The sequence below is a fragment of the Panulirus ornatus genome, chromosome 22, assembly GCF_036320965.1.
Source record: "Panulirus ornatus isolate Po-2019 chromosome 22, ASM3632096v1, whole genome shotgun sequence".
In the NCBI taxonomy this organism is placed as follows: domain Eukaryota; kingdom Metazoa; phylum Arthropoda; class Malacostraca; order Decapoda; family Palinuridae; genus Panulirus; species Panulirus ornatus.
Genome location: NC_092245.1, coordinates 16,326,553 through 16,338,200, shown reverse-complemented (window position 1 = coordinate 16,338,200; position 11,648 = coordinate 16,326,553). Strand labels below are relative to the sequence as shown.

At 38.8% G+C, this 11,648-nt stretch overlaps 1 long non-coding RNA gene across 1 annotated transcript in view; it reads left to right on the top strand.

The window, feature by feature from the left end:
- The first annotated feature begins 890 nt into the window (after nucleotides 1-890).
- The window catches only part of LOC139756480 (uncharacterized), a 52,599-nt gene continuing 41,841 nt past the window's right edge, over nucleotides 891-11,648 (top strand). The window contains exon 1 of the long non-coding RNA XR_011714357.1: nucleotides 891-976. This is a non-coding gene — a long non-coding RNA (uncharacterized lncRNA). The remainder of the gene's footprint in view (nucleotides 977-11,648) is intronic.

Here is an 11,648-nt window from a genome sequence, read left to right as displayed (position 1 = left end):
ATATACATTCTGAAAGCAATATACATGTGTAATGGCAGGACCAAGCGTGGGTACTTACGAAAGCAAATGTTTGGACTGTCGATTTGTATCTGCTATATCATGATATATGACTCACTTATAAGCCAAAGGGCCTTATATCATTCTCTAGTAATGACTCCACACAAAGCCTTTGCTTGTGTTTATATTGCTTTCGTGAATGATCGTGTATTAAACCTCTGCATGCCAACTTATCTAAATCAAAATGATACAGAATTATAGAGGGTTTGATCATTCCCTCATGAACATCTGTGGTGACAATGAGTTCTCTCTCTACATCTGGCTGAGAGTTTGAGTTATCTCGGCTATACGATGAAGGACTGGTTATGAGATGATATGTTTCCTGTATGACCACTGTAATGCACTTCACGATTAGGGGATAACTTGACAGGGTTTTACACACACACACGTCCAGTAGTGTGGGTATGTATAGATTTATGGGGTTCTGTTCAACCAGATTTGTCGTGTTTATTCTGTCTCCTGAGAACGTAAATCTTATGGAATGATTACGTTAATTAGGGCTTTATGCACAACCTGACTCACAGTGCCAAAGAACACATTGGTAGAAAGGCAGTCCCACACCCTCTATGTTTTACATTCTTTTTCCTCTAAAACTGATCTTCTCCGTCCCACCTCGCCAGGATTCAATGCGTCCTCTTGACCGATGGTCGCAAAATTTGACAGCCTGTGCTGTCGACAGCGACCACTGGCGTAAACAGGCCAACCGCAGACCCCCAATTCAGCGGTGGAAACGAAGGCAGCCTCCTTCCACACACAAAAAAAAAGTGACGTTCTATGTTTACCATAAATTGAAGGTAGGTTCCAATGGTGCCATAAAAGAGAGAGAGAGGGAGGTTGTAAGGGAGAACGGACACTCAGACATCAGTTGGCAGTGTATCTCGAGAACTCGTCAGCTGAAGGAGGAGGAACACAGTCATAGGTAAGTGCAAATGACGAGAGTTTTTTTTTTCTTCCTGGTCAGGGCAACAGAGCCACAGTGTACGGAGGGTGTGTGGGTGTGGGTGAATTGGATCATTGAAATCGTCTTGGATTATCTGGGTCGGACACCAAAGAGTAGATTTTTAGATTTGTCACAATGAGTCGTCGATTCAGAATTAGAATAAGCGGTTTTCTTTATTCAAAACTGAGGTTGATAACACACACACACACACACACACACACACACACACACACACACACACACACACAGTGAGCAGATAGAAATGTATTGACAAGCTTGAGGTATATATAGGATTAGATGATTAATTCATAGTATATAACTGTTTGAGAAGTAGCCTCTCGTAACAAAAGCCCAAAGGACGTAACTGGTGATTCATGAATAGTATTAGCAGTACCAATTATGACGCAGCTAATCATACTAATTTCTAAATCATCATAAATAGACAAATACAATAAAACACTATGAATATTCCCATTCAAAAAGAATGATCTATCTTGTAATAAAAGACAAACAATTACCGCTGATCTGCTTATCATGGTTGTGAGAAGAAACAAGAAAACACTAGCGCACTTTCCCTATGCGACATCTCGTTATCAGGTCAAGTAATCCAGACACATGTCTGGGTTGAGGTCGACGATGATGGAGGGGGGGACATAATCTTACCCACACCAGATGTTCAGAGGTCCACGTTCCTCCCTGTCATTACGGTGTACCGAAAGGAGGGAATTTCTGCCTCTGTGATTTCCGTCGCCAACATTAGACGAGGATTTCATGATAATCATGGCATGATAGAATGGTGGTATTCTCAAATGCAAAATTCAAATGTAGATGAAGAGTAATGTTTTATATATATATATATATATATATATATATATATATATATATATATATATATATATATATATATATATATATATATATATATATATATATATATATATATATATATATATATATATATATATATATATATATATATATATATATATATATATATATATATATATATATATATATATATATATGTTACCTCACTTATATCATATCAGTGCCATTTATGCTTCTCTTCCTTTTCTGATGTAGACCCTCGAGTCCCTGGGTTTACTCGAGACCACCTGTCACCCTCCCATGTCGAAATGATATACTCGCTCTACCCTCTAAGAACTTTTCATCTCAAAGAGTCCACCCTTTCCCCCCTGCTAGGTGTGCGAACCCCGTAAAGGATCCTAGTTATCATTATCATAACTATTATCATCATCATCATCATTACGATCATTATCATTATGATGATCATTATCATTATATCATTATCGTCATTTTTCGTATCATTATTATTATCAGTGTCATTATAATTCTCAATATAATTAGTACTAGTTTTGCTACGTTTTCATTCCTATTACTTTTTGTTACATTTTCATTGCTATTACATTTTAACTCAGAATTTCGTTGCAAACACCAGATTACGTTTTCCGTGGCATACGTTCATTTAACTCTGTCAGTCTGCTGTCTCACTTCTGTCTTGATGATGATAGTCTATCGATATGGCAAATGTCAGGCCCAAAGACAATAAAAAGAAGGGGGGGAACCTGTTATGATCAACCAACATATATGGTACCGTCAGACATCCATATTTACGGAGGCCATAAGAGACATCAGCTGCTTCGACCTCTGAGCATTCCTACCGACTTCCAAAGAGGTATAGACGTACACACACACACACACACACACACACACACACACACACACACACAAGATGCAGATGGCCACTCACAGTACACTGATGCATACATCATGTTGCCAGCCATAACATGGCATAAATCATCTCCATGTGGTCTTGGTTTCAAGGAGTGTGACCCGGGTGAGGGGTGAGGGTGAGGGAGGGAGAAAGTTGGATATGGTGGTGGAGATGGTGGTGGTGGTGTTGGTGATCGTCGTCGTTGTTGTGGTCCGCTTGGATGTATTATTCTTCTCTAGGATTTTGTTGTTATTGTTGTTGTTGTAGTTGTGGTCTTTGTTGCCTTCTCTTGTGTTGTGGAAAGAATTAAGAAGTAAAGCAAGCGTTATTGCAATAAAAGAAAGGAATAGAGACAAAACTTAAAAGAAATGAATATAAAAGGCTTATAGTGCATATGAGAGAGGCGAAAGAACGGGAGAAGAGGCCAGGAGACTTAGAGAAAATGAAGGAGAGGAGGGGGAGGGAGACCTAGAGGAAATAGATAAAAAGGAATATAAGACTCATGGAAAAGGAAAGTGAAGAGGAGAGAGAGAAACAAAGAATTACGAACAATAAAGTAACCCAAAGAGTAAAAAGGGAGTGAGATCCAGAGGAAAGAAGAGACAAAAGAGTAGGAAAACCAGAAAGAAAGGAGAAGGTAAAAAGAAGGAAGAGACGCAAATAAAAAGAAGGGAATTGGATGGATGAGACTTTAAGCAAAGATGAAGGGTAAAGAGCTAGAAGGAAAGGAAAGAGGAAGGTCAATTAATCAGAGGAAAAGGAGGGATGAAAAGTACAGCCAAAGAGAAAAAAGGAAAAAAAAAGAAGTGGGAAAATAGAGAGTATAAGAAGAAAGATGAAAACACAGTCGAAAGTAATCCACACACACACACTTTTAGCATAACCAATTCAGTGGCTTCCATTACCACAGGACCCCCTGGCATTCCAGTGGTGGCAATGACTCTGATGCCAAAATCTTCTTCATTACCAACCCACTCCTGCCAAGACACTCATCTCAGAATTAGCATCTCAAATAACAGACCATGAGGATCTCACTCTAATCTTCTTGACATAAATCTGTCCATTTTCTATTCTTGCAAGACAGAAAATACTTGTGAATTACAATGAACGGGATATATAATTTGAGGTTGTCATTATTTCTTTTTGATTCTTTAGCACTTACAGTAAGCTGAAGAGTTACGTTAATATTCCTCTTTGTCTAGTCTGTCTTGTAAGTAGAGCTTAAAAGTGTGTTAAATAGTTACTTATAATAGTGGGGGAAGTAACTCAGACAGTGAGGCTATTTCATGTAATTATAATTGACTTCCTTCTTTGTTGCCTGATGATACATTTGTATCTGTTGACTGTATTTAAAGATTAGAGACTGGAATATCTACAATGTGAATTTTTATTGTAAGTTACTAATGTTCGATTGCATTAAGATATATATGAATAACTCATGTTTAAGGAATATGATAAATATAACCATTTGAATTTTCAGAGGACTTTTTATCTGTGAGCAAGTTTCTCAGTGTATCATTGTTCTAAAGTACAATATTCATACCGAATTCTTAAAGTGCTTTAGTACTATAACGTTCCTTAGCTTTCGAACTAATGGCATCAAAACTCCTATATCTAACATATCGAGGAAATCCCGGCGCCCCATAAGCGACAAGTTCTCCGGCGACAAATTAGTGCCAATTAACATTCCATTCATTTCACCCAATTTATCTAATGAGGTGTTAACGTCGACGCCACTGTTCCCCTCCCCCCCCCTTTCTCTCTCCTCTCCCTCCCTCCATCCCTCCCCCTACCTCATAGAAGCCTCGTTAAGTCCTCGTCCCGCCAACTAAACTACCGATGGAATCACTCCGTTGCACCTTCGAGCTCTCCTTAAGTTGCCATATTCAAGCCTTGATTACAATTCCTTGGTTGTTTATGAGCGTTGGGGAGGGAGGGTGAGTCCACAGTCGAATATCCGCTGAGATGTCGTGGTTGAGACAAAATATATACACTTCTCAAGCTTAGAGATATATTCTTGTGATATATTTATCATATTATTTTTCATATTACTTATATATTTATATATGAAAACAGTAACATAAGTAATATAGAATACGTTACAATTGCACCAAGATTTTGGTAAAATGATAATTGATAATATTGGAAAGAGATTATGTCTCTTCCCCTAAATCTCAAGACATCTCGAGCCTTATGTGGTTATCTCCCATGGGATGAGCCGTTCTCCCAATGTTGCCAAGTCGGGTTTGAGTGAGGCAGAGTTATGACGTCATTACAATCAACCGATGGCAATACACCTTGAGCCAGATCACTCACAGCTCAAGCTTGCTCCATCCCCTACTGAAGAGCAAGCCACTTGCACCAACAGTGCTCCCAGGATGTATGGATGTCAGGGGGAAGAGTTTGGACAAGATACTGAGAAGCACTTTGAGGTCGGTTTAGTGTGTGTGTGTGTGTGTGTGTGTGTGTGTGTGTGTGTGTGTTTTACTATTTTAGGTACTCTGTTTAACGTGAATATCTATACAATGAAATGCATTGCGTCACACATTATAAAAGCCTCACTTACTATAGCAATCCTTGGGAATAAGCAGATGGCATTACACAACAAACACATCAAGACGTGTATAAAAAGAAAAAGAGAAGAGGAAAAGCCATAACATGAGTTACACCACGTAGCCCGGCCTCAACCACCTGTTTCCCCTCTCCCATGAATGGAAAGGGGTGGTGGTGGTGGTGGGGTTGGGGGGAATGGAAGGAAGGGAGGGGGAGGGAAGGGAGTGTGGGGTAAGGGAGGTAAGGAGGGAGAGGGTGTGAGAGAGAGAGAGAGAGAGAGAGAGAGAGAGAGAGAGAGAGAGAGAGAGAGAGAGAGAGAGAGAGAGAGAGAGAGAGAGAGAGTATCTTTACGGCGCTATAACCTTCAGCATTATGACCCCGTGGATGGGCCAAATGTAGGGCCAAATGGCCTGTTTTACTCGCTGCCTTAATCGTCCGGGGTAATATTTGTCGACATACGATACTCTCTAAGCGGCCCTTGGAGGCGTCCCGCAGGCTGTTAATCTAATTTGTCACCACCTCTGATTCAGAGGGACTTGAAGTGATGTGTGTCAGTCTGTTGTGTGTGTGTGTGTGTGGACACCACTTGTGGGATGTATGTATCATGAGTATGGTTCACTTGAAGGGTCCATATAGACGCAATCTCGTTCTTGTGTTTATGATTATTGCTATTATTGTTATCATTATCATTATCATTATTACTATTATTATTATTATTATTATTATTATTATTATTATTATTATTATTATTATTATTATTATTATTATTATTATTATTATTGTTATTATTATTATTATTATTATTATTATTATTATTATTATTATTATTATCATCATCATTATTATTACTATCAATATCATTATTACTATTATCATCATCATTATCAGTATTAGTATTACTATTATCATTACTATTATTGCAATTGCTCTCATTATTTCTATCATAGCAACTATCATTATAATGATAATGATAATAACAACAATAATGATAACCACATAGCACATACAAATGCCCCCTCCAGCACAAACACCCCCTCCATCATAAACAACCCCTCCAATAGTGACTAAACTTCAATCGCTCTTCCAATAAGAGGGAATGATCTCTCTCTCTCTCTCTCTCTCTCTCTCTCTCTCTCTCTCTCTCTCTCTCTCTCTCTCTCTCTTCTCAACCCATTCACACCTCCACACCGACAGATTCAGCAAAATACGAACGCGTCTCCTCCTCTTCCTCCTCTTCAAACACCCCCAGCACTAACCTACCCCCCCTCCCTTCCCCCCTTTTTACCCCCTTTTACCCCCCCTTAACAACATCACCAGAAGCAACCAACGATTAGCCACACCATTACCCATTCAACCACACTACAAGGCAGGGGCTAGGAAAACACAGCAATTTATGACATAACGACACCTACCAAAACACCTTGGTAACAAGGGGTTTAACACCACGCAACAAAAACTTTGAGACATCTTTATGAGGGTTGGAACTCGTAAAAGAGATCGGGAGTAACCCGTTAGGAGGAAGCCAACCGCCTCTCTCTCTCTCTCCTTCCTCCACACTCCCGTCCAAGCCACTCACACACTTGAATTGTACGTCGATTATTCCCGGGGGATTATGGATGATCAAGAGATTTTAAGTAGTCGTCTATTAAATTCATATGATTCTTTGATGATAATCATAACTTCGAAGATAATATAGACTTTAGGAGAGGGTAAAAGAATTCCCCAACTAAAGTCCTTACTCCCTCGCGTGGCGAAAGTGTCTGTGGACGTTTCTTCCCAGCGGCCCACAATTCAACAAGGCATTAATGGGCAGTTAAAGTGTCCACTAGCGGCCATTTTCACTGAGTTATGAGAAGCTGGCACCGATGACGTGTTCCTACGTCATATCTACGTCATCGACACCTCACAGATGACTCACCCTACTGTGCATAAGAGGGGGGAAATCCCAAAGATATCTTTAAGGGGGTTTAAGATTCACAAAATCGGCAACTGAGGAGCGAGTTTACACATAGGTTTTGGGAAACAAATGATCATAGGTAGAGATAAGATAACTTTGTTATTTGATCCGTATGAAGATATCGGCATCAGGTGATAAGAAACATTTCGACGTATATGATAATGATGCAAATGTTGGCTTCAATGCTTGTGCTGTATTACCTCCTTCTCTCTCTCTCTCTCTCTCTCTCTCTCTCTCTCTCTCTCTCTCTCTCTCTCTCTAGATATATGTGTGTGTGTGTGTGTGTGTGTGTGTGTGTGTTCGACAAGACTGTGCTCCTTTCCGTCCACTGACTGATGGAACAACCTTGACTGAAGGGTCTGCTCACTCGCTATGTAACCACATTCAGACGGGTTTAATGATGCTCTCTTGCATTATACATGACAGCTTAGAGAGCGGATGTGAGCTAATGAGACCCATTTCTCCCTCTGGTCCTGGCGCTACTTCGCTATAGCGGGAAATGGCAGAGACAAAAAGAATTGATACGTTTTCTTTGCTGTTACGCTGGTTATTACTTTCTAACAACTTTTTTTTTTTTACATTTCTTTTTCTTGAACATAGACGATAGTTCTTGGTGATAACCCATGACATCTTTTGATTTTCCAACTTCTGGAATTCCTACCCATTTCCTCTCCAGTGCGAACTTGCAGAGTCCGTTTCCAAAATTCACTACGCCCTCCAGACAAGTACAACACGCTCTCCCAAAATCGACTAGGCCCTCCCAAAATCGACTAGGTTCTCCCAAAATACACTAGGTTCTCCCAAAATACACTAGGTTCTCCCAAAATACACTAGGCTCTCCCAAAATACACTAGGTTCTCCCAAAATATACTAGGCTCTCCCAAAATATACTAGGCTCTCCCAAAATACACTAGGTTCTCCCAAAATATACTAGGCTCTCCTAAAATACACTAGGTTCTCCCAAAATACACTAGGTTCTCCCAAAATATACTAAGCTCTCCCAAAATACACTAGGCTCTCCCAAAATACACTAGGTTCTCCCAAAATATACTAAGCTCTCCCAAAATACACTAGGCTCTCCCAAAATATACTAAGCTCTCCCAAAATACACTAGGCTCTCCCAAAATATACTAGGCCCTCTCAAAATCCACTGTAAGTACATTCGTAGACTCCCAGATGCGGTTTTGGATTCTTCATAATTCTTTCAGTCGTTGCTAATTTCTACTGCTGTAATCTTTTTCTGATCTTCCTTTTTCCTTATTCCTGTTCCTCGGAGTTGAGCTAAAGTATTTAAGTCACCTTATATAATCTTGAATATAATCCTTTTATTCTCATTTTGACTAGTATATCCTCTATACTCCAAGATATGTTAAGATACATCCTTATTCTTTTTGAGGTAATCTATGCAGTAGATAGAGAGGTATAGACAACTGTTTGTCATTGGGTGGTATAGACGCAAGAGAATTTTTCTTATATTTGGAATGTTTCTTGTGAGTCAGAATATGTTTAATCACCTGGACTTAATTACATTGATATCTCAATTACCTGGGGTTAACAGTACAACCCTTGCATACGACGGCTCGACCCTTGAATATTACGGTATGACCTTTAAACATGACGTTACGACCCTTTGGGTATAATTGGCTGGTGTTTGCTTTAAACGTTTCGGGGTCAGTTCGAAGTTCACACTGGTTCATAAACAAGATTCGCGCCACTGTTCTCCATGATCTAATCGTCATGCTCAAGGGTCTTGCCGTCGTGCTCAAAAAAAAAAGGGAATAAAGAAAAAGAATTCATACTACGAAAAGAGATACAGTAAGCTCAGCTAACTAGTCATATATTAATTTCTACACTCACTTTCGTTCATTAATGAGACATAGACGAATCAGCGAATCACATATGGTTCGAAACAAAATTTATGTGTCGACTCATAAAACGAAAGATAATGTATTCAAGTATGTAAGATAATTGACGAAAAGAAAACTCAAGAAATATTCATGTAGATGCATCATATCCGAGCTAAACTTAAACACAGACCACGCTGGGTACAAGTTAAATATAAACCCCAGACTGTTTAAAAGAAAGAGAGATTCGATACTGCTTCGCTTCGCGCATAACACAGTTGAATACCGTGGAGACATTATGCCAGCCACACACATATACTCGGCAGACGGTAATATGTTATAATCAAATGGAACTTTAAATGATCTAATGTTCGTACACAGAGTATAACTGTCAGATTTTAACCAACCATTTGACTTTAATGTATTTTGAGCTTAATGATCTAACATGTGTACCCTTAATAGTGTTCAAAAATGAAATATTTGTGAATATATATATATATATATATATATATATATATATATATATATATATATGTGTGTGTGTGTGTGTGTGTGTGTGTGTGTGGTTATGTGTGTGTGTATCTATTGTCCTACCCAATGATCCATGGGGCTCATACATTGCCCAGGACGTCGCCCGCAGTATACCACATCTGCCCAGTTCATTCTATCCCAATTCATATCTCTATCTCTTCCGAATATTCAGGCCTTAGTATCCCAAAGCACTCTTTATTCCAACCGCCCATCTCCTTCTCTGCCTTCCCTTCCCCCTTGTTCTTTCTATTTCTAACTCATAGATCCTCTCATTCAATCGTTCTTTACTCATCCTCTCCATGTGTCTAAACCATTTCAATAAACTGTTTTATATATATATATATATATATATATATATATATATATATATATATATATATATATATATATATATATATATATATATATATATATATATATATATATATATATATATATATATATATATATATATATATATATATATATATATATATATATATACATTGAAGTACATATGGATTACAATCCATCACCTCACAACAAACCATCTAATCGTAATAGCAGATGTTTATGGACCCGCTTATATCTCTATGACACCGCGGAAGATCTTGGCACTAGTTGATATCATCTCAATGGTGCCATCCCAATCTGTGTCAGGTGCCAGCAAACTCTAGGGTAGTGCCAGTAGTAGGTGCCACCTCAGCCGATGGCAAATGACACGCAGGTACAGACACACACACACACACGTGTTGGCTTCTTTCATTGTGGCTATTCCTCTCCCTCTCATTAAGAGGCTGAAGTCAAGTTAGATGATCAATAAAGGAAGAATGAGGAAGTCCTTCCCTGTTGGATATAGGTACTCACCTACCTGGAGAGATGATGAGAAAAGAACATTTAATTGTATCATTAAAGTCGTATACTGCTCAGGACAGGGTAGTCAATCACAGGGGAAGATAATAATACGACAAAAGCATCTTTGTCGGTTCTCTTTCAGGCATAGGAATTTAGACAAGTTGTACACCACAATCATTCCCTCTCGTCATGAATGAAATGAAATTCTTAAGATAAATGTAAGAAGTATTACAGAAGTCCAAGAAATTGCAAGGGCTGAAAAGTGGTTTTTAACTACTAGGGTGTTGAAAAATGCTCTGTGACTGCTAGAAACTTTGATCAACGCTACATAACTTCGATAAGGGCGGGAAAATGCTACATAGCTCCAATAAGGGTTGAAAATTGCTATCAAAGTGCTAAAAGAGCTGAAAAATGCTGTATAGCTGCTATAACCGCTGAAAAAGGCTACGTGACTGCGAAAAGGGCTGTAAAAGGCTGTATAATGCTATGAGGGCTGTAAAATACTATACAACTGTATCAGCAACGTTTCTTGGGATACAAATTTTCACCTTACCTCCCTCAACTTATGTTGGCTATTCTCTTGTGATTTTGAAATCTCTCGTGGAAATTCTCAATTGAAAATTCTTACACGCTCACAAATTCCACACCCTGTCGTAAAGCAAGGTTATTGTTTTTCCCACTGTAGAAGGGAGTAAAGTTCTCTCAAATGTATATCTCGTCATTTATAACTACAATTATCAGACGATAATGTGGAATGATTATGATAATTTGGACACATTACCTTCCTGACAATTCCACCATGACCAGAGCTATCACCCTTCCTTTGGTGTAATCCCAATTACTTTAATACGAAACGTCCCAAATTTCGTAGTATTACCTGCTGAAAATAAGGACAAAAAATAGGGGATGGGGGTCGAGGAACGCCTCCACACATCACGCGATCCCCTCGTAATGAAAACGTTGAGTTCGATATTAGCCAAATTACAGCATACCAATTTCAAACCATTACACTAACCACTGTCATTTTTTGTCACAGTGGTCTGGTAGACTCACATATATTGCGCTTCCTTCCACTGGCTAGAGGAAGGTAAGTACTGGTTCTATTCTTTGATTCTATTAAGGATCTATTCTTGGTGAATCATACAGGAATTTTTTTTCATATATATATAAGTCTGTGATTATGAGTGTTTTCTTCAT